The following is a 24,913-nucleotide window of genomic DNA, read 5'->3' as shown; positions in this document are numbered from 1 at the left end:
CTTTCCTCCCCACATAGCTTCTGATCATGGTGTTTATCAATGCAGGAGTAGACAGCAAACTAGGACACCTGCTTGGCCTATACTAAAGTATCTTCAGCAAAGTCTCCAGCTCCTGCTCCATAGGCCAGCTGCGGTGCTGAGGGTGGTGGTGTAGAGCTGTGCTTGTCTCTCACTACTGACATGCCGCTGTCCTGTGTCATTTTGTATTTTTCTTACCATTCTAGCCAAGGCTAGAAATAAAATGCATTTTTTTTTCTGACACTAAGCAGCCCATCTTTCAGAGGAACCCTTTGTTTCTTTGCCTATTTTAGTAAACATCTGGGCTTTGCGTTTTAACTGGATCAAAGAATACCAAGTGATTAAGATAAATGATATTATTATTTCTGCAGGCTCCAATTCGTTTGTGGATGGTATAAGGGAATTATTTGCATAAATGATATTTCAGATTTCAGGATGTTTTGACCATCTCTATTATCCATTCTGGACTATGTTCGGCTCAGTTACAGCAAACTTGACCTGTATCATTAGCTTTGCAAGGATTGCCTTTCCTGCAGATTCCTTGATCTGTATGGCACTCTATGTTCACTTTTACCTTAAGATACTGAAGGGCTTTTCCCTGGAGGGTTTCTGAACTACTTACTTCTGTTGGTAGGCTAATCCACAAGCCCTGTTCAGCGCTGATCTGCATTTCATTTCTTTGGTGGTGAGACACTCACAACCTGAAAAGAATTTTTAATTCCACTTGAAAGCAAAATTACCTTGCCACGTTTCTTCTCCATCATCATGGTGGCTCACTTTCTTGCCCTTTCAGATAACACATGCTTGCTTGCTACATTGTTACTCTATTTGTTTATAGTGTTTGTTTACTAAAGAGCTTTATCCACTTACTCTCACAGAGTTGCAAGAAAGCAGTCTTCTTGAAGATTCTAAACTCCAATGACCCCAGTAAGTAAGGTTTCCACAAAGCATGGTTTAAAAATCAAAGGAATTGTTTCTTTCTCTTCTTTTTGCATCATTTTTCATTTTTTCTTTGTTGCCCTCCCTGTCCCTCCTTGACTCTTCTGCTCTTCTGCTCACGTAACTGCCCCCCACCCCCCGTTTTTCACTAACTCCACTTCCATGACTGGGAAAGGGCACGGCTTGGCAATATTATCAGCATATCCATATGGAATTGGATTTATCTTTTTGTTTTCTTTTTCAAGACAGGGTTTCCTCAGTGTAACAGCTCTGGCTATCCTGGAACTAGCTCTCTAGATCAAGGTGGCCTTGAACTCACAACATTTCTCCTGCTTCTGCCTCCCAAGTGCTGGGATTAAAGATGTGTGTTGCCACTGCCTGGCTGGATTTATCTATTTTTAAATCTGCACATTTTATCATAATAAACAATGGGACTCATGATTACATTGTCGTACATGTATACCATGTATTTCTCATTCACTCCTTCCCATACCCTCTCTTTTGTGTCTGTCCATCCATGTCCTGTGTCCCCCGCCCCCCACCCCAGCATCCTCAAACCACCCCTGTGTTTTTGTGTCTTTTGGGGTTTGCAGTGCCTTTTGCCTTAGGCTAAGGTTTCCACAAGTCTCCACATGCTGTTTCCCAAAGTGAGGTACTGCTCCAAAGTTTCAATTATGGCTTCTTGAGACGTTCGGCCAGAAAGTGGGCTGCTTTTACTTCTAGTAGGAATAAAACACAGGGAGGCAGTTTCTTCTGAAGTTGTTAAGAACATTACCCACTGGATCCTGAGATTACCTGAAAGAATCACTTTTGAGAGGGCACCTTTTGACACATCTGTACCTGAAATCAGGGATACACGAAATACTTCCTTAAGTGAACGGCTAAGTGTTTGAGTCCTTTAAATACCATGACAAAAGTTCAAAAGGGCCAGTTCCCTCCCCCACCCCTTTCCAAAGATGAGTATAGCCTCTGGATTTAAATATAGGCCTTTCAGAGCTGGAACTGCTTCCAGGCAGAGAGGTGCAGGGAAAAAAAAGTGCCTTTGAAGAGTCCTGTGAATGTGTATGTGATGTAGTATGAGCCTGCCTGCACGTGTGTCAGAGTGAATCTCTCTCTCTCTCTCTCTCTCTCTCTCTCTGTGTGTGTGTGTGTGTGTGTGTGTGTGTGTGTGTGTGTGCTTGCTGGCAGGAGGGGCTGCTTCAGCTCAGCCAGCCAGCGTTAAGAGTGAGAAAGGGAAGCAATCGACCTATTAACAAAAGCTCAGTTTTGTCCCTGCTGACCAACTAGCAAGCAGAAGGGATGGGAGCTGAGGCTCCCTGCCAGGGGGGTCGGGCTCCCTGCAAACAGTTGCAGGCATCCTTGCCACGCCTTCCTTAACACGCCCTTCTCTGTCTGGGGAGTCCAGAAACTTGGCGGCGGGGAAGTAAGTTTTCGGAGCCACTGCAGCGGCTGTGGAGGAGACCAGCACACAGTGTGTTTGGAATCTCCAAGTCTCTACCTATTTGTGTTGTGTGAGTTAATGGATTTTTAGTACAAAGAAAACCTAAACCCAGCTGACTTGAAAGACTGGAATTTCAGCTCTCTTCCTTTGCTGGGATGTTTTCTCTCCCCTTTTCTCTGAAAACTCTCTAAACCCGATCACCAGGTCAGTGACCAGCCCTCCACTTCCAAGGGTGTCTAGCTTTTGGCTCGGAAAGAGAACCACCACCTGTAAGTACCTGCTTGCCATGCTTGGTGCTAGTCTGCTCTTGAATGTGAATGTTCTGTTTGCGGAGTGCCCCAGAGGTGGGCAGCTGTAAGCCACAGTGAGCGAAGGCTGCAGGGCAGCTTGCAAAACTTTAATTCTGTTAACTCAGAAGGCGGGCACTTTTGTGTTACCAAACCAAACACCAAAGATGGAATTGGCCCCTCTGTCCTCACTGTAATTCTGATTCCACACCCAGGGGCACTCGCAAGGAAATAAAGTTTACATTTTTTGTGAGAATTTCCCTGAAGTTATAGTATCTTTCTCAGCTAAAGGAAATGGCAAAGAGAAAAGATGCAAAATTAACAGGACAGATAATATCAGGGGCCAAGAATCTAGAGCATGGGTGGTCCTCAGGAACCTTTGAATAGCTTAATTACATTTGGATATGTTGTTTCAAGTATGAGTCTTGTTTTGTAGTGATGAAAGGTAGTGCGAGGGAGGCAAAGGAATCATTCTGAAATGTGGCTGGTGTTTAGGCTTGCAGCTAATGAATGAGAACTGGTCCAGAGACTTTGGTACTGTATTAAGTAAACAATTTCTGGGAGTTTTCATCTGAGTCACAGGCATCACTTTTAAGGCAAAGGCATTTAATTTTAGTTTCTGGATTTTGCTTTGTTTTGTTTACTGTGGCATTCAGTCTTGAGTGATACGAATTACAAAGAGCTTTCAGGGGCCAGTTTGTGTTTACTGGTAGGAATGTTGCTGGAGAGATTAACCTCTTCCAGGCTCCATGCTCTTTAGGCTTCTGCTCTGGAAAATCATGGCTCTTCAAAAGCTGCAGAAGTTTCATGTTGGGGATTGTCCACTTGGTAAAAATGCCTTCTACGTGACTTTGTGCTAAAACTGCCCTTTCCATTCTAGAGTGGGAGGGAGGAAGGAAGGGAGGGAAGGAGAGGAGATGGGGAGGGGAAGGAAGGGAGAGAGTAAAGGAGGGGGGAGAGAGGGAGAGGAAGGAGAGAGAGAGAGAGAGAGAGAGAGAGAGAGAGAGAGAGAGAGAGAGAGACCTTTGGGACTTGGTGAAAAAAAAAAGATTTTCTTCTCAGGCCAGTCTGAAACAGGTGATAACTGCATTTGAATAAACATTGCCATACACCATTCTTGGCAGTTAAATTCTTGTCATGTATTTGGTTAATATCAAACTTCATGACTTGAGCTTATGCTGAACATGGCTTGGGTACAACATAAATTTGCATTCTAGACTGTCAAACCAGGACTTTCTAACCATTGTTCTGACCTGACTTCCTATGATCTGCCTTTCTGTTGCCAACGAGTGACAGTGATTTGGGTGCAGGTCCTGGGATGGCACATTGTTAGATGTTGGTCTGTACAGCCTGTCTGCCCTTCGGAACTCAGCTAGGCTGCTCTTGGACATTTATCTCTGGGGGTGTTATTCACTAACTGGGGATGCTGCAATGCTGGGGTGAGGCTGGAGTGGGTTGGCTGAATGAAGCTGGATTTCTTAGAAGACAGCAGGAGCCTATTCCTAGAAACTAAGTTTGTCTCAGGCCAATCCTCAGTAACTGAACAGGAAGTGGCTCTTCATGCTGCAGTCCTCATGTGACAACAAATGAAAGCCAGGACAGCCTGCAACCCCATCCTGGGATTTGATAGCATCCAGCATTTACTGTAGAAACCAATCAGGCTGTACTTATCAAGGCCCCTTTCCGGCTTCCTCCTCATGCCAGGCACACTCCTAGTTTCTACGAGTTCCAAAATGACCAATATAGATGGCATGGTCAGGGTCCTTGTCCTCACTGAATTTGCAGTCTCAACTGTTGCCCACCAGTCTTAGGCTAGCACCTGGATGTTCTAAACTCCCATTCCTCTGTTAGTGAAAGGAGACAGATCCACTGAGTTTCCTCTATTCTCTTCCATGCTGGGTCAAAGGCCAACCTTGCTAACAAGCTGCACACCCAGCCCCAAGTTTGGCTATTATTTTAACATTCACTGACTCTGTCGTCTAAATGTAGACATGGAGTACAAAGTCTCTTAAGCATTTGTTTGTAGGGTAGGCTCAAAGATTTGTTTTACCACTTTCCTGCCAAAATCTTACTTGTATCTTCTAAATTTTACCCTCACAAGGACCAGGATTGCTAGTGAGTGATAGATCAGAACATGCAGCCACCCCTCACAAGGGGATCAAGTAACTCCCTGGAAAGGCTGCCTCTCTGGGCCTGGTCACACAAGAGGGCACTCTCTTATCTTGTCTGAATCTGATGCAGCTCTCTCTTTGGAGACCTGGGTGGTCTGAACAGGCACACAGCTTGCAACCCGACCCTTCCATTCTGAGCCACTCAGCAACTTTGGTGCTACTTGGTGAGAAGCTCAAACAGAGGGCTTTGGTGCTGGGGAAAACAAAAGGCAAACAAAACCCCTGCTCCCAGATGGAATCTTGGTTGTCTAAATCTGGGATAGTTCCTTTTCCCTCTGTGACTGCAGCACCATTTCAAAGGACTTTAAAACTTGGCCATCAAGATAGGAGAGAGCTGTGTCTTTTTGGATAAATGTAGCCCCCAGTGGCCTGAGACACTGACTTAGATTGACCACAGGACTGGGATGTTGCAAAGTAAGCACACACTTAATACAGTGTTCCTGCCCCTTGATGGAAAGTTTTTGCAGAGGGCAAACATGGTTGTTTTGTTTGTTTTCCTTTAGGCTTGCCTGTTTTCACAGGGTTGGTGATATTTGGGAACGGGTATTAAAAGATCCTTAGGAAACACTCCATTGGGGCATCATTTGAAGGTTGCCCAGGTTGCATGTCACTTTGCAGTCTCAGCTTCATTTTCCTGCCTGAGACAGGGAGTAGATAAACACTCTAGGACTAACACAGAGCCTGCTCCCTGGGGCTCAGCTCTGCTTTCCATCAAATGCTAGCTGGCCTGCTCAGTGGTTACAGATGCTCTGCTCTCTGCTGGTCTTTACTTAAGGAATCACACACACCTTTGTTTCCTGAGGCCATGCCCTGGCATCTCACCCCAGGGTCTGCCTTTCTCCTTAGCACAACTATTCTTCCTTTGTTGACAATAGATTGGCAACATTGTAAAATAAGGAAGACTTTAGAAGGGGTAGAAACCCTCAGGATTGGCCCCTACTTTCTGCCAGATCCTAGAAGTCTTTCCCATGAATATGAGGGCCCTATTTCCCAGACAGTGATTTAATTCTGTCTTATGTTCCCCTCTAAGATAACGTGGTAGGTGTTTCTGTATCATCCCATAAAGCAAAAGATAGTACTGATGCAACAGCCGCCTGAACATGTTAACGTCAGTTCCAACCCAGGCTGTGGTGTTCCTGGACCTGGACCTTTAGTCAGGCCAGCCAGCTGCCTAGAGAGTGAAATGGAGGGCATAGATACTAAATTTGCTGGATGTTTGCATGAGGCACGTGGCATGCCTATTTTCAGTGATGATTTTTTCTTTAAGAGAGGGGCTCATACAGGTGTGAAGGCTGGAAAGGGGCAAACATGTGACAAATTGCATAACATGAAAAGAGAAATAGGTGGTGTAACTTTTTTCCAGATCCCTCTGACTAGGTAGAGGAGACACTAGCCTGCCACTGCCCTGGATTCTATCTCAGGCCTGGTTGTCTCTTGGTTCTTACTCATGTCTTAAGCTGCCTGAAACAGGTCCATCAACAAGTAAGACTGATGTGATTGGTATTGAAGACTAAAGATAGGAGGACAGTCATTCCATCTTTGTGACTCTTTTGACTCCAGAACTGGAGACGTGTATTAGTAGATCCAGACAAATGTATAAGGAGATGGATCATCTTGTTACTTTGCATTTTGCTTTATTGTGGCAACTGCTTCAATAAATGTTTGAGAATTTGTTTGAGAAATGTTTGAGAATTTGAAACTCTGGGGTTGCAGCGTCATGAGTCTGGACTATCAGCAAATGGACAGAGCTATTGAAGCATGCAAAGCATGGCCTCCCACCTCACCTTCCCCACAGACATTTTTTTCCTGCAGCTCTGAGGTTTCACTAGGGTCAGTTATTCGGCTAACGTACACTGTAGAGTTTCTCTATACAACACCCAGTGCCAGCCCTGGAGACACTTAGGCGAGCAGAAGATCCATGGCCTTTATCTTGAAGCTGCTTACAGGCCAGGGGACAAGACAGAAAGAAAAAAAAAAAGGCTTCAAATAGTGATGAAAAGTCTGTAGTGGCACAACACTGATCTGGGAGAGTGAGGTCTGGAGGGAATGGAGAGGATTTGGTCAGGTGAGTGAGGAGGTTGGTGAGTGAGTGAGGAGGTTGGTGAGTGAGGCAGTTGGTGAGGGAGGCAATTGCTGAGTGAGGCAGTTGTTGGTGAGTGAGGCAGTTGGGAGGAGAGGTTGCCCAGAGCAGATAGGCTCAGGAGCTGACACGGCACATGTTTAAGGACAGACATAAGTCACACTTGACCAGCAGGCCAGTGGCACTGGAAGAGCCTGGAGAGGGGGCAAGGGAAATCCAATCTTACACCCAAAAGGGACTCCAGAAAGGATACCATCTCCACACCTTCCCTGTGACAGGGGGCTGAACCCTTCTCATTGCTGGAACACTGATGGAACTATGTGGAACCATCCCCTGATTCTCCCTGATTCTCTGTCCTATAGCTGTGGTAAAACCGTACCTTCCTCAAATAACTGGAGACATCTCCCTTGCCCCCCTAATTACTTCCAAAACAGTTCTTCTTTATCTCATACACATGCAGTTAATTTTGGAGATATAGAGTTACACATTTTTTGCTTATTGAAGGCTAATGCACTGGCTGGCTTCCATCATTCCATCCTCAGATTATCAAGGCTGTGGATCTAGATTATATCCTCAGTGACAGCGATCAGACCCCAAGGATTTGTGCTGTCTGAGGATTGAATTAGTTTGTCTTCTACAACTTTGTTTGGGGACTTAGAACAGCACTGAGACAAGTCCCAGACATCTCTCAAGAGAAATGGTCTCTCTCTCCTTCCTCCCCTCCCTGCCTCCCTCCTTCTCTCTTCTCTTTCTTTAAAGAAGAAGCTAGTTACAGTGTCTTTGTAACCTGTGATCATGGCAGGATCTAAGCAGTATTATGTGTTTCATTGTGTAGCCCTGGCTGTCCTGGAACTCGCTCTGTAGACCAGAGATCCACCTTCCTCTTCCTCTGCCTTCCAAATTCTGGGATTAAAGGCATGTGCCACCATTACCCAGCATGTTCTCCCCCCCCTTTCTTTCTTTCTTTCTTTCTTTCTTTCTTTCTTTCTTTCTTTTCTTTCTTCCTTCCTTCCTTCCTTCCTTCCTTTCTTTCTTTGTTGACAATCTTAAAGGCACAATATATTGATTTCATTTTTTAAATCCATTCATTGAAAGCCTACTATCTGCCATAGACAGTCCCCCTGCCCTTGAAACTCATAGACAAATAGATAGCACAGATCGAATGCCTTGTGATGGGTTTAAACAAAAATATGGTCTTCTACAATGGCAGAGAAAAAATCTTTCTGAGGGAGACAGTTAGGTTTTAGAGTGTCTCTGGGGAGGCATTTCACTGTTGTTAACAAATGTGAAGGATTTCAATGAGAGAGAGTGGGAGCAGTACTATCTCAGGCCATGTAAAACTGGCCCCTTAACAGGAACTCAACATCATTTAAGGTGTGTGGAGTGATGGCCAGTCCCCCATTTCAAACTGCAGACCCAGTAGCTTTCCCTGCTTTGTTCACTTGGCCTTCTCTTCTTGGAATGTTTCCTTCATCTTGTGGAATGGGACAACTGCTCACCATATGTCATGGAGTGTGACTTGGCTTCTGCTGGTTTAGTGTCTGCTTTTATACAATAGATCGGAATGAAACCACACAGTGTTTATTGAAATGGTTTTACTTAAATATGAACGTAGCTGATGCCCTAAGCCTTTGGACTTCGTGGGATGAGAAGGACAGTTGCTGCTGGAGGTACTGACTGGCAATTAAAAGTGGACCTGGAGGGTGCTACATCAGTAGAAAGATAGGAGTTGTGTGGCCATTTGACTGTTTTAAACAGCAAAGAGATGACATGATGTCTTATCTCCTATTCACACGTTGTTGGCCATGTAGCCATGCCAGCACCACCACCTTTTGGTGTTAGCTGGTCTTCCAAATGATTAAGACACTATGGAGACAAACTAGAATGAAGCTCATAGCTACACATAAAGCTCCATTTACAAAATCAGCACATAGTATGTTGTGGACTTGGTGTCTGGCTGCAGGCTAGGGACACAGAGAAATTTCCTTAAGCAGGACTTCTGACTAGCTTTGTACTTCTGGATTATCTTTCAAAAGCTCCAGATGGTACCCATTTTTCTTTCTCATTTGGTAGTAAAAGCCACATGGTGCTGGTTTGATGGCTCCAGCTAGGAGGGAGCAGTGTGTGATACCTCAGTGTGTGGCGTCCTGTGCACCATTGTGTGTTACAGACGGTCTGTGGTCTCACTCATTGATGGTTGATGGATTGCTTTACTAGGAATGGTGGTCTCCGTTTACATCCAATGAGGAGACATTTCCCGATCTGTGGATATGTGAGTTCCTTTGGTGTTCGGTCCTGTTTAGTGTGTGGAAATCTCAGCCTGTAGGAAATATGGGTAGGAGGATTCTGGGTCCTAACTCCTATGCACTTCAGTATTTGCCTTCAATGAGCATAGCAAATGACGACAACGGTGTGAGCCAATGACATGGAGACATGGATGGTCACACTGAGTTTTATAGCAGATTGGCACTCACAGACTGCTGGTGTGTAAGATATCATGTATGTCTGATTTAGAGCCCTGTGACAGTAAGGCTTTGGGACAATGTCATAGTGAGGTGTCCAGGTGCTAGGAGTACAAACTGTTGAGAATTCTATTAATTAAAACAATAATTACTTCTACAAAAGCTGTTCATTGAGACTGAGAAAGCTCAGATCACATTGTTTTATATTAAGATTCTTTCCCCAGACAAAAAGTAAGGGGCATGGCTAATGCCTTATACTTAATACATACTGGTACATGAAATCTGTCTACATAGAGAGACAAGCTAAAAGAGTGTGGTATGTTACACATTATCATCATGGTTTATCTTGATATAAGAAACCCACTTTACTAAAAATAAGAATTAACTCCTGTTTTCCCTTCAGAAGACTTAGCTTATTGTTGTTGAATGGAATAGGCCATGTTACTTTCCCTAAGCAGAAAGCTGGGGATAAGAAGATGGGCAAAACCGAGGTCCATGAGCAAGTTAAAGCATGTTGTAAGGGAGTGTAGGAAAATTCCATTATTTCATTGGAGAATCAACAAGAAGTAATTAGCATCTAAGAAACACAGAGAGCAATTACACTTTCTGTAGTTGGTAACAAAGCAAACAGCCTTTCATGTTGTGAGTATGTTTTTCCCTTATTAGATATAAAGCTGTTGGCCAGGTACTAATTTCTTATTGGCTAGCTCTGTCTTAAATATTAACCCATTTCTATTAATCCAAGTATTTCCACGTGGTCTTCGTGGTCTTATCTTACCAGAGAGAGGGGCTGGCATTCCCTCTCCATCCTCCATCTTGAATATCCCCCCTACTCCTTCCTTTCTCCTCCTAGTCTCCTAGTCCTGCCTATCTTGCCTTTTTATTGGCCAACAGTGCTTTATTAATAAACCAATGAGACACATATTTACAGAATGACATCTCCCATCACTTTCATTTCCTAAAAATTTCAATAACTATTTTATAAGAAACAATTATGAGAGCTGTGCCAAACCCAGATATATCTTTTTTTTTTTTTCCGGGACAGGGTTTCTCTGTGGCTGTGGAGGTTGTCCTGGAACTAGTTCTTGTAAACCAGGCTGGTGTCGAACTCATAGAGATCCGCCTGTCTCTGCCTCCCAAGTGCTATATCTTGAAATTACAGGTTGAGATTGTTTCCCCAGACAGAAAGTAAGGAGCATGGCTAATGCCTTACACTTAGTACATCCTGGTACATGTCTATAGAGAGAGATGAGCTAAAGAGTGTGTGTGGTATGTTACATATTATCATCATGGTTTGTCATATCATATGCATCATGCTGTATGCTGTGGGAAATAAAACAGGGAAAAACAGTGGCCTTGTGAGTAATTAAGCTTTTGTGTGTGCGCATGTGTGTCTCTGTGTGTGTATCCATAGCTTTTATCTTTCAAGATTCACAGTGAGTGACTAAATTTAATTAACTAGTGGTAACATAAAAATTTAGCTAAACTTTAAACTTATTTTTCATTTAGATTTCTTTCTGCCAATTCACTAATTCTAGAAGCCACCCAGTTTGTATGTACATATTCCGCAGGGAGTGACTAGCCATTATGCTCAGTGAAAGGTAACCCAGGTGATGTCAGATTTGGGACTTCTTACCCTCTCTACCCTCTCCATCTAAGCCCTTCATCGCCCTGTCTCCCCTGCAGCAGCCCTGCTCCGTCACCTCACACTGGGTCTGTTGCTGGCACTGACCCTGGAGGTAGCGCCCTCAGCTCCAGGCTCGCCTGCTCTCTTCTCTCAGGCTCAGACACTCCCTGATTCTGAGAGTTTTCCCAGACCCAAGAACCTAACTTCAGTCTTTGGATGCTAAAGTTTCTTTGCCTTCTTCCTAGATATACAGGAGAGGAAGTTTTTGTTTTCAGGTATTTGTAGTCATGGTTTTCTGGACTCCTTTCTTCACTAGAGTCACCTGGAGGTCTTTCAGACTAAGACTACTGAGCTCCTCCCAGAGAAATTAAATCAGGAACGCTGACAGAGGATGCTTGGGTCATTTGTAATATGAAGCTAGAGACCGGACCCACTAATTAGGGATAGGCATTTGAAGTGCTTTTTTTTTAATCGTAGTGTTTTCCTGCTGTCATTAGTGATGTGGGCTCACACAAGCCTTCACAGACCTGTTCGATTCCTCTGGGGCAGAGGAGTGGGGCTGAGGCTATGTCAGTGATGTCTGTTCACAGTGTGTTCTGCTTGCATGGTGCCTCTGGCTCATGGCAATACAAATGGGGTCGTGGCATTGGCTGAACTGAACAAAGCAAAACTCAGCAAAGGAGCCTTAACATCATTGGCCAAGTCTTGCCAAGACAGGCTCATCAGTGTACTTTTTACACAATGTGTACAGTGTTCCTAGAGTGAATATGCTCCACTTGCTAGACAAACTGCAAGCCAGCATTCATTTTATTTTAATGTATGTGTATGGAGGAATGTGCATCTATGAGGAGGAATTTGCATGTGAGTGCAGTTGTCTGTGGAGGCCAGAAAAAAACCATTGGATACTCTGGAACTGGAGTTACAGGTGAATGTTAACAGCCCAAAGTGGGTTCTGGGAATTCAACTTGAGTCCTCCGGAAGAGAAGCCTGTGCTCTTACCCCGTGAGCCACCTCTTCAGCCCGTTTTGTTTTATTTGTGTGTGTGTGTGTGTGTGTGTGTGTGTGTGTGTGTGTGTGTGTGTGTGTGTGTGTACTCATGCAGGCAGTTAGAAGACAGTGTTAGTTCTAACATTCCCCTGTATTGAATTGGAGAGTCTCATCTTCAGCTGACTCAACCCAGATTAGCTGGTCCACATGATTCAGGGCATTCTTCTATCTCTGCCTTGTGTCCCACTGTAAGAGAGCTGGGACTACAGACATCACCGTGTTGAGCTTTACACAGAGTTTGCAGATCAGAATTTGGACCCCCACGCTTATGTTTCAGGCACCTCACTCACTGAGCCATCTTTTCAGTTCCAAACCAATAGTCTGTTTGAAGAGGCCCAAAATGTGTTGAACCAAAAATGCTCCATATTTCCTATTAAAATATTTGTCTGGTTTGCACTTATACACCACCTTATATGTTACACCTTGATCCTGCATTTCTCTATTCAATCAGACATTTGGACTGTTTTAGGCTTGTGACATTTGGGAGATCAGCACTGGAGATTTTATTTTTGAGCAAGAATTTGAACCATTTTTAACTATGCTGTCCCAACACACCGCACCCTGTGCTCTCTACAGCCAAGTTTTGTGCAAGGAGGCAGATTAAGTTTCACATTTCCTAACGCCATTAGGCTTGGTGAGCCACACTGCAACAGGGCCTGCATCAATCAATACTGGCACAGCTGTGCATTCCAGTGGGGTCAACACGGGGGCACAAATTGAGGGCCAATGAGACCTGATGGTATTCATTAGGCACTTGGGTGCAGATCCCTGGGATGGAGGGAGCTAGAAAACCTGCTAAAATCAGAGCTGCCCCCCCCCCCACATCCCTGGAGTGAGATGGTCCAACCTGGTACATTTTGCCTTGTCTTTTTCTGTTGCTCAGGATCCAATGTTACAACATGGACAGTGTTCTGACTCTACTTGGGACCAGAAGAGAATCCGTTCAATCTAACTCATGAGACACGTTAAAGACTGGCTCAATGGATACATTTTAAAAGCTAATAAAGGACTAATTAGATAGTTTAGTAGCTAAGAACTTTTTTTTTCTCTTGTAGAGAACTAGGGTTTGGTTCCTAGCACTTACATGGTAGCTCACAACCATTCCTAACTCCAGTTCCAGGAGATCTGATGTTCTCCATGGACAACAGTATACACAGGGCCCACATACAGACACGCAGGAAAAACACCCATATACATAAATAAAAATCCATTACATTAATAAACTTTAGGTTTTGAAAAATGTTAGATTAAAGAAAAATGAATGGAAAATATAAAGTTCACTTATACCTCCTGACCTCTCACCTAGATTTCCATGTTATTAACTTCTTGGGTTAGTGTGAGTAGATGTTTGTCACAATGGACAAGCCATGATTATGAGTCCAGGCCCATATTTACATTTGGATTCATTCTTAATATTCATTCAGTGAATGTTGACAAATGCTCAATGACATGTATCCATCACAACACAGTGCTTCCTTTTTTTTTTTTTTTGGAGTCAGGGTCTTAGATATCCTAGGCTTCCTATCCATTGTGCTGCAGATGGTGATACTTTTGAGTCAACTTCCTCAATGCTAGAATTAAAGGGGTACCATCACACCCAATTTATAGATGGCTGGGAATCGAACCTAGGGCTTCCTTCATATTAAGCAAGTGCTCCGCTGACTGAGCCTCATTCCACCCTGCAGTGCCAATTTAAAAAGTAACTTTTAGAAAAAAAATCGAGCCTTGTCATATTTGAGAGTTTGTGTTATGTACTTGTATGTGTGTGTGTTGCATGTGAATTGTACAGGCTTTGATTGACATGTATAGATAGATACTATCATATTTAGCTATTTTATACCCATTAAAGGTATTGATTGTGTCTGAATTTTATAATGTGGAATAAACTTCAAAGAAGAATAAAGCTTTGGTTAAAGAAACGGTGGCCTCATCAAAGGCTCACTGGTCTTTGGCCAGCTTCCATGTTCTCTTTTGCTTCCATTTGTTACATCAGGGCAAAAACATCCTCTCTCACTCCCAGGTTTTGTAGGACTGTCCAATCCAAAGTTTATTTACAGGTTTCTTAGTTATTAAGAGCAGTTATGGAGCCTGGTGGTACACACCTTGTAGTCTCAGCTCTCAGGAGCCAAGGGCATGGAGTCATAAGTTTGAGGCCAGCTTAGGCTGCACACTGACTGGAGAGAGGGGAACACGGAAAAAAAAAATGTTTCAGCTGAAGCCTTCTTCAGAGCTTTGTTCAGACCTTCATCAGGGAAGAGCATTGAGTTTGTCAGATGAAGAGCTGTGGTTCCTTTCTTCTTCCCCATCATCTCATGGCGGGAGCTGGCTTCACTCACTCTCCACCACGACAGTGAATAAAACAGTGGAACTGAGTTATTCTCCTTTGGAGTTTGTCCCACATTATAAAACTAAGACACAATCAATCCTTTTCATGTGTGTAAAATAGTTAAGTGTGAGAATATCTATACAGGTCAACCTTATGCCCTGGCAAGTGCCTGAGCCTCCTTTGGCCCCACATCCTTGTGCAGACACTGTGCTACAGCACAAAGCCTGGGTTTTCAGGCTTCAGGGCTGCTGGCCTTTCTGCTGGGATTGGAATCCCAGCTACACTGTAAGCATTTAGCTCAACAGATTGCTTCTCTGTTCCCTTATTTTCAAAATGGGAATAATCATAGACTCTACCCATATGTTGTTATGAAGATTAAGTGTGCTTAAACAAGGCCAGGTACAACTGAATAATACATGCTTATTTATTATAATGATGATTATGTGTAAAATTTGGGGATGTTTCTTCTAGTTCTAAAATTCTGTTATTTTAAAAATTCTTTATTAGCATGTTAATTACCTGCCGTACTGTAATAGACTTCATTATGACACACACATTCGCGCACGCACACGTGAGCACACGCACACACGTTTTTCAATCAAGTTCATCCTTCTCCCCTGCTCTATCTTGTCCTTGTCTGCTGACTGGCTACCCTCTTGTTTTGTTTCTGTTAAGTTTCAAACCCAGACAAAGGCTGAGGTGCCTATTTAATGTATCAAGTAGACCTGGCCACCAGGTTCTCCCAGAGTTCCTCAGTCCCTACCTGTTGGGGGTACAGCTGTCATACCCTGCCCTCCACCCTGAAATCTCCAGCTCAGGGGCTGCCCTTGCCTATGTAATCCAGACATTTTGGTACCTGTTCCTCTTTGGACCTTTGGCCTCCTGGCTCCCCTTTCTCTTCCTCTCTCCCCTCCCTACATGGTCCAGCTCAGCCTGGTCATGTCCACTCTGGACTTTCCCTGATGTCCCAGTCTTTACCTAAGCTCTCCCTTTAATCTACAATAAGCTTTTCCCTCCACTCTACCCAGGAGCACTTGCATGTGCGCATTCAGCAGTCACATTCCATGTACTGTGGTCAGTTAGGTGTTTCTACAGTTGCCACTGACCGTGGCAAAAGAAGCCACTCGGAGCGAAGCTCACAGAAGTACCAGTCTATGGCCATAAATGGCTGCTTAGAAGGCAACTTGACAGGTATATCATGTCCATTAGCAAAACATCAGTCATTTTTCCTGTAGGGTTGATGACCATCCTAGCCACAGGCCGTTGACTACGCTTACAGAAAGTTGTGAATTCCTTGCTGTGGTGCTGATCCCAAATCCAATCATCTCTTGTAATTTTTGTCACACTGTGACCATGGATCAAACCACATCACTGTTTCTGCCACTTATGAACATGTCTCTTAAGTTACTAGAAGCATTTCCTTTACACCAGATCTCTTCGGGAAGGCATTTGTGGTGACATCTGTGAGTCTGAGTGTTACCATTTATGACAGGCAAGTAAGATTTTGAGTTTGCACAGCACAGCTTAAGAAGTGCTGAGCAGCTGCCCACATATGTGAGCAGTCTTTTTCCAGGGAAGCAGAAGTTGCTTTAAATGTGTTCTGATGGGTTTGGTGGAACCATTAGGGCAGTTCACTCTCACACCAGTATAAGGGATTGCATTTCATAGAATCAAGCACCTGAGAATATCAATTCTCTCATGATGCCTCAGTCTTTCCAGAAGCCAGGTTAGCTCTTGTTTCTTTTGATTTGCCTCACTTCTCTGCACTCTTTCACACAAAGACTGTTGGTTTCAGACAATAACATCTACTTAAGGTTTCTTAGATTATACATTCTTAATCTTCAAGCATAGCCTTGGGGGCTGGGGGCTCTAACTCTGAGCTGAGTGCGTCCCAGGGATTCCAGGGTGGGGCTGTGATGAGAGGAACATTTCTGTACTAGCACTTGTGATGTGGAAGCTGCAGGGGGTATGCATTTTTATCTTTTCTCCAGGGTCCTTTAAAGAATAAGCATATTATTTATTTTATATTTAAAACAAAAACCTATTTTCAGAGAAAGCAAATAAATTGATATATAAAATGAAATATATGGGCTAGTTGACTTCTAAGATCCTCAAATTACATGTTCTGTGTTTTTAATTAATTTATTTTAAAAATTACATAGGGGAAGCAATGTTACAGAATGAGCCAACCTGTATTTTTATTCATTTAAGAGTCAGCAATCATGAAGGGGTTTGTTGGTTTCAAGGCCTCTAAAGTGGCTGAGTTATATTGTTTATATGCATCTTTTCATTTATTTCCTCTAACATGCCTATAAAATAGTCTATTATTATTCTGATTTTATAAACTGTGGTTTTTAAAAGTGACCTCATGATCATGATAAACCTAGAACTTATTAAGTACTTAGAAAAACCACCTTTATTAAGCCCATACTTTAAAACTGGAGTTGTTCAGACTGCTCTACATACATTACCTTGCTTACTCTTTATGGCTGTTTTGGGAAGTATATAGTGATTTTGATGAGAAATACAGAGAAGGTAACTTATCCAAGGTCATCATTCTGACCTTGTACTTGCTAGTGGAGCCTGCTTTGCCCAGTAAGGATTCTGGCTTCTGTGTTATACGATTCACTTTGTGCCAACCTCTTTACCCTTCCCAGTTTTCTTCACAACCCCCAGGGTCTTTTATCTAGAGTATTTAACCCTTTAATGATCTCTGCTATGGTTCCAAACAGCAATGGGTAACTGTGCTCAGATAGTTTCACTGGAGGCAGTGATGTCAGAAGGAACTGGCGGTCATTTTAAGAGCATTAATTAACAAAGGGGCCTGCCTACCTCCATCATAGTATAGTGTCTGACCCCTTACACTGTAAGCAAATTTCAAAGGTCTCAAAGCCAATAAACCCTTTCATAATTGCAGACTCTTAAATGAATAAAATATAGGTTTGTTCATTCTATTACATTGCTTCCTCTATGAAAAAATTTAAGTAAAAACACAGAACATATAATTTAAGGATCTTAGAAATCAACATAGTAAGAAATGCTATTAGCAAAAAGCACACAGATATGTACATTGTCATACTAAAAAAAAAGTCTTTAAAGGGGAAAAAAAATCCTTAGAATTTTCTGGCTATTTCTTTCCCTATTATTCTCTCTAAGAAAAATCACTTTGCAAATCCCATGTTTGGTGAGATTGTTGGCTTTTCCACTCCTGAGGCTTCTGGAGCAGTTCAAGCTCTATAGGGGCTTGAGAGCTTGATTCATGTTGCCTTTTTAGAATATGGCTCAGGGCTGGGTGGGAGGGAGTTCAGTGAGGTTTGGGGATGAAGGAAGAAACTTCTCCCACTGTGCTGCTGCTGCTGTGACCTTTAGACCTTCAAAGATTTAGGATGCTCACTCCTGGTGGCTTGTAACAAGCAGCAATTAGACTTCCATACCTCAGGGAAAAGGAGACAGAGGATCCAAAGTCCCAGCCAAAGGTCTGCTAAACCTTCATTTCCTCAGCTACACACAGAGGAGTTTGTCTACTGTCACATGACCAGATGGCCAGCTCTTCCGCAGCATTCTTCCTGATTTACATTTCAGTGTCCTTGGTGGCCAGTTCATACCACATGTGTCTTCAATTTAATTCACTTGTCCTATAGACAGTTATATTTGCCCATAGGTTTATACAACTTTAATATTTGATTTATATAAATTATTTTGGAAAATATATGCATAACATTTTTTGTCATTTAAAAAACATGTAATAAAAACCCAAGGCAGCTTCGAAGCTTTCTCTAATTGGACCTTGCAAGGTTTTAATGTGGAAAAGAGTAAAAAACTGTGCTGATTTCTTTCACATTCTCACCAAGTCTTTAACGGGCTCTGGATGTTTGGGTGGGTGGGATGGCCTGACCATGAGCTAGCTACTTTTTACACACAAGATTCTATTTTCTTATTGGTTTATTTCCTTCCTTAGGGGCTCTTAGGGCCCTTGTAATAACTTAGCTATGAGCCAAAGCCAGATGTGGTGGCAAATGGTGGTGCATAGTCCTAATTTCAGTAATTGGGAAGGTAAAGCAGATGTTTGCTGTGTGTTTGAGGACAGGTTGTGCAGTATTGTGAGACTCTACATCAAAATATAAGCAAATAAACAGATAGATAATAGATGTAGCTGATAGATATAGATAAATGATAGGAAAGCTGTGTGGCCTCGCCCACATGGAAGATAAAAAGCACTAGTTATCATCTTCAATCAACCGGAAATAACTACTTGGCACACTGCTGAGAATAGTGAACTAAATACAAATTCTGCAAAGTATAAACCAAATTAACAAGGCCGTGTGATAGATGATCACAGTTTTGGTGTCTGTTCTGGACCCAGGCAGGGGAGGGTAGTTGGTTGCTATGTTTCATGTAGCTACTGCTGTAACATCAGAGATGAGAGACAGTGAGTGCTGTTCTCTTCAGGGAGCATCATTGTCACTGGCCACTGGGAGTTTCCATCTCTATGTGAAGCTGGAGGGCTTGGGGTCCACTGCTGCTCCTGGTGTGCCAAGGATTGTGGAAGAGTTTACATCAGTGCCGAGAATGCTTGCTCTTAGGGCTCAGCCACACAATTAGGAAAGAAATACCACCACACAGGTCTCTCATATCAACGAAATGATACTCAATTACTTCTATTCAGGAGAAATTTTCGATATGGAAACCTTTGTGGATTTTTATAAGACAGAGTCCAACACAGAGTGATTTTCTACTTTCAGAACATGTTCACACATTTGAATTAGCTTGAATAGGAATATTTAGAATGCACAATTTTCACATGAAGGACAAGCGATCTTGGGAAATGGTCAGGAAAAGCAGAACTGATTTGCAGGCTAGACACGAGAAGTTTGAAATACTGCGAAACACTTGAGTGTTGGAAGCAAGCTGGCTGGATTTGCTTCTATTGCAAAAGCAAAGTTAAGTCTGATGTGGCTCAGAGCCATGATCTAAGTTCTCCTGAGGGGCCTAGCCCAGTGAGGCCAGTACCTCTTTGACCTAGGGGCAGCCATGATAGTGACCCAAGCAAGTGATGATTCTGAGAAGCTGACTTGGCCCTGTGTTGAGACCAAGAAAATGAAATGCTCAAATTGTGTTAGGATTCCAAGAAGTTAATTAAAATGTAAATACAATACAAAAGCATATATATATATATGTATATATATACATATATATATATATAATATCTATAGCTCTTACGCTCTTCTTTCCCCTCTCAGCTGCATAGCCTCTGATTGACATTGAAGTGCTGTTATTCAGTTTCTTATTAAGTGTTCTGCTTTAAGACTGTAAGGGAGAGGGAGGCCTGAGCCTCAGACCTCAAACAGCATCAAAGAGAAGCCTAAGCCTCAGGCCTCAGAGTGGGAAGCAATCACCAGGTGAGACAACACCAGTGGCTTCTAGCAGTGGCTTCCAGAAACTATCGCAATTAGTTTCCCTGGGAAAGAGCACCTGTGTCCCAGCCAGCATTTCTTATTTGGAGATACCCTACTGCTACAGTGACCACTGGATCCTCACCCCACCTGCACCCAGAGGAGCAATCACTGGAGGTGTGGCCCTGCTTCCAATGGGAGGAGCATCCACTGGAGCTGTAGCCCCACCTGCACCTCAAGGCGTGACCACCCGAGCATTGGACCCACTTCCACCAGGAGGAGTGTTCACCAGAAGCTCTGTTCTGCTTGCTCCTGAAGGAGTGGTCAACGGAGCCATAGCCTCCAACTAGATCAACTGGAGAAAATGAGATCCTCTGAAGCACAAGCTCCACCTATACTGATTAGAAGAAGAGATGTGTAGACAACAAGGTAAGAACACACTCAACAACATAAAGAGCAATATGGAACCACTAGAAACTAGTGGTGTTACAACAGCAAGACCCAACATCCCAACACAGATGAAGCAGAAGAAAACGACCTAAAAAATAACTTTATGAGGATGATTGAGGCCCTTGAAGAGGAAATTTAAAATTCTCTTAAATAAATGGAGGAAAAGACAAACAAAAAATTTGGAAGAAATTGACATATCCCGTAAGGAAAACCAAGAAAAAGCAATCAAGCAAGTGAAGGAAACGAATTGAGATTTAAAATCTGAAATAAAGGCAATAAAGAAACATAAACAGAGGGAATTATGGAAATGGAAAATCTGGGTAAATGATCAGGAACCACAAATGCAAACCTAAACAATAGAATACAAGGCATGGAAGAGATAATTTCAGGTGTTGATGATGGAGGAAATAGATTTATTGGTCAAAGAAAATTTCAAATCCAAAAAATCCTTAACAAAAAAAAACATGCAGGAAATCTGGGACATCATGAAAAGACCAGACCTAAGAATAATAGGGATAGAAGAAGGAGAAGAAGTCCAACTCAAAGGCACAGAAAATATATCCAACAACATCATAGAACAAAACTTTCCCAGCCTAAAGAAGGATACACTATTAAAGTACAAGAAACTTACAGAACACCAAATAGACAGGACCAAAAAAAAAAAAAAAAAAAAAAAAATTCCCCCTTGCCACATAACAGCCCTAACAATAAATATATTAACAACTGCGAAGGAGAAAGGCCAGGAGGCCAGGTAACATATAAAGGCAGAACTATCAGAATTACACCTGGAAACAACAAAAGCCAGAAGGTCCTGGTCAGATGTTATGCAAAACACTAAGGGACCACGGATGCCAGCCCAGACTACTTTATCTAGCAAAGCTTCCAATAACAATAGAGGGAAAAAGCAAGATATTCCATGATAAAACCATATTTAAACAATACTGATCCACAAACCCAGCCCTACAGAAAATACTAGAAGGAAAACATTAACCCAAGGAAGCTAGCTACATCCACAAGAACACAAATGAGAGCAGTAAATCCCAAAGAAGGGAATTGAACACACAATGTCATCACCAAAAACAAAAACCAAATATAACAGGAACTAGAAATCACTGATCATTAATGTCCATTAATATAAATGGTCTCAATTCACCTATAAAAAGACACAGGCTAAGAGATTGGATAAAAAAACAGAATCCATCCTTCTGCTGCATACAAGAAACACACCTCAAACTCACAGACAGGCATTACCTCAGAGTAAAGGGTTGGGAAAAAAAATTTCCAATCAAATAGACCTAAGAAACAAGCTGGTGTAGCTATCCTAATAGCTAGCAAAATAGACTTTAAACTAAAATCAATCAGAAAAGATAGGCATTTCATATTCATCACAGGAAAAATCCATCAAGAGGAAATCTCAATTCTGAACATCTATGTCCCAAACACAGGACTTCTACATTTGTAAAATAAATATTACCAAAGCTTAAATCACAAATCAAGCCCCATACTCTAATAGTGGGAGATTTCAACAACCCACTCTCTTTACTGGACAGGTCTGCCAGACAGAAGCTTAACAAAGAAACCAAGGAATAGAGGTTATGACTCAAGTGGACTTAACAGACATCTATAGAATATACCATCCAAATACAAAAGAGTATACTTTCTTTTCAGCACTACATGGAACCTTCTCTAAAATTGGCAACGTACTGGGCAACAAAGCAAACCTCCTATATATATATATATATATATATATATATATATATATATATATATATTGGAGTAATCTTCTGTAACCTATCAGATCACCACAGCTTAAAGTTATAATTCAACAGCAATGTTAATTACAGAAAGCCCTCAAACACATGGAAATTGAACAATGATTAACTGAATCGCCACTGAGTCAAGGAAGAAATAAAGAAAGAAATTAAAGACTTCCTAAAATTTAATGAAAATGACCTCACAACATACCCAAACTATGGAACACAAAGAAAGCAGTGCTGAGAGGAAAGTTCATAGCACTAAATGCCCAAATAAAGAAGCTGGAAAAACCCCACACTAGTGAATTAACAGAACAGCTGAAAGAGCTAGAACAAAAAGAAGCAAACTCACCCAGGAAGAGTAGAAGGTAAGAAATAGTCAAATTGAGGGCTGAAATAAAAAAAATAAAAACACAGAAAACAAGGCAAAGACTAAGACTAAGAGTTGGTTCTTTGAGAAATTCAAAAAAAAAAAAAAAAAAAAAAAAAAAAGACAAACCAAACTAACCAAAAGACAGAGAATACCCATATTAAGAAAATCAGAAATGAAAAGGGAGACATAACAACAGACAGTGAGGAAATCCAGAGACTCATCAGGTCATACTTTACAAAACTGGAAAACTTTAAAAAGATGAACAATTTTCTAGATAAGTACCACATACAAAAATTAAATCAAGAACAGATAAACAACCTAAATACACCTGTAATCCCTAAGGAAATAGAAACAGTTATTAATAGTCTCCTCCCCCCCCAAAAAAATCCCAGGCCCAGTGCAGAATTCTACCAGATGTTCCAAGAACAAATAATACCAATACTCTTTAAATTACTTCACACAATAGAAACAGAAGAAACATTGCCAAACTCTTTTTATGAGGCTATAGTTACTCTGATATCCAAACCACAAAAAAGACACAACTAAGAAAGAGAATTACAGGCCGATTTTCCTCATGAACATTGATATAAAAATATTCCATAAAATACTGGTAAACTGAATTCAAGAACACATCAGAAAAACCATCCACCATTACCAAGTAGACTTCATTCCAGAGATGCAGGGATGGTTCAACATACAAAAATCTGTTATTACACTCCACCATATAAACAAACTGAAAGAACACACACACACACACACACACACACACACACACACACACACACGATTATCTCATTAGATGCTAAAAAAGTCTTAGACAAAATTCAACACCCCTTTATGATAAAGGTCTTGCAGAGAATAGGAACACAAGGAACATACCTAAATATAATAAAGATAATATACAGCAAGCCAACAGCCAACATAAAACTAAATGGAGAGAAACTAAAAGAGATCCCACTGAAATCAGGAACAAGACAAGGCTGCTCACTCTATTAAATATAGTACTTGAAGTTCTAGCTAGAGCAATAAGACAACAAAAGGAGATCAAGGGAATACAAATTGGAAAAGAAAAAGTCAAACTCTCGCTATTTGCAGATGATATGATAGTTTACATAAGTGATTCCAAAAATTCTACCAGGGAGTTCCTACAGCTGATAAACACCTTCAGTAATAATGTAGCAGGATACAAGATTAACTAAAAAAAAAAAAAATCAATAGCCCTCCTATATATAGATGATAAATAGGCTGAGAACAAAATCAGAAAAACATTACCCTTTACAATAGCCATAAATAAAAAAAAATATCTTGGGATAGTTCTAACCAAACAAATGAAATACCTGTATGACAAGAATTTTAAGTCTTTAAAGAAAGAAATTAAAGAAGATATTAGAAAATGGAAAGATCTCCCATGCTCTTGGATAGATAATATCAACATAGTGAAAATGGCAATCCTACCAAAAGTAACCTACAGATTCAATGAAATCCATATCAAAATCCTAGCACAATTCTTCACAGACCTGGAAAGAACAATACTCAGCTTCATATAGAAAAACAAAAAACATAGAATAGCCAAAACAACCCTGTATAATAAAGGATCATGGGGGGGCATCATCATCCCTGACTTTAAGCTCTGTTATAGAGCTATAATGATGAAAACAGCCTGGTATTGGCATAAAAACAGTCAGATGGACCAGTGGAATCCAGTCAAAGACACTGATATCAACCCATATACCTATGAACACCTAATTTTTGACAAAGAAGCTAAAAATATAAAATGGAAAAAATAAAGCATATTCAACAAATAGTGCTGGTAGAAGAATGTAAATAGATCCATATCTAGTACCATGCACAAAACTCAAGTCCAAATGGATCAACCACCTCAATATAAATCCATCCACCCTGAACCTCAAAGAAGAGAAAGTGGGAATACCCTTGAACACATAGACCCAGGTGACCACTTCCTAAATAGAATACCAGGAACACAGACATTGAGGGAAACAATTAATAAATAGGACCTCCTGAAACTGAGAAGCTTTATAAAACAAAGAACACTATTAACAAGACAAAACCACTCCCTAGAGAATGGGAAAGATCTTCAACAACCACATATCTGACAGAGGGCTGATCTCCAAGATATACAAAGAACTCAAGAATCTAGACATCAAAATACCAAATAACCCAACTAAAAATGGGGTACAGATCTAAACAGAGAATTCTCAACAGAATAATCTCACTTAAGGAAAGGCTCAGCATCCTTAGTCATCAGCTAAATGCAAATTAAAACCACTCTGAGATTTCATCTTATACTCATTAGAATGGCTAATATTAAAAACATTGATGATAGCTTATTCTGGAGAGGGTGTGGAGAAAGGGGAACACTCCTCCACTGTTGGTGGGAATGCAAACTTGTACAGCTGCTTGGAAATCAGTACGGTGATTTCTTAGAAAATTAGGAATCAACCTACCTCAAAACCCTGCAACACCACTATTGGGCATATACCCAAAGGAGGCAAATCCACACCACAAGGACATCTGCTCAACTATG

General features: G+C 41.6%; 1 protein-coding gene across 1 annotated transcript in view; it reads left to right on the top strand.

Annotated features, from left to right (window-relative positions):
- Window positions 1-2,408: 2,408 nt before the first annotated feature.
- Window positions 2,409-24,913, top strand: part of Frem1 (FRAS1 related extracellular matrix 1) — a 143,388-nt gene continuing 120,883 nt past the window's right edge. Inside the window, exon 1 of the mRNA XM_051188116.1 lies at window positions 2,409-2,667. The gene's annotated coding sequence lies outside the window, so the exon portion shown is untranslated. The remainder of the gene's footprint in view (window positions 2,668-24,913) is intronic.

This window comes from Phodopus roborovskii, unplaced genomic scaffold, assembly GCF_943737965.1.
Source record: "Phodopus roborovskii unplaced genomic scaffold, PHOROB, whole genome shotgun sequence".
Lineage (NCBI taxonomy): Eukaryota > Metazoa > Chordata > Mammalia > Rodentia > Cricetidae > Phodopus > Phodopus roborovskii.
Note: the sequence above shows the minus strand (reverse complement) of the source record. Positions and strands in the feature narration are given on the sequence as shown.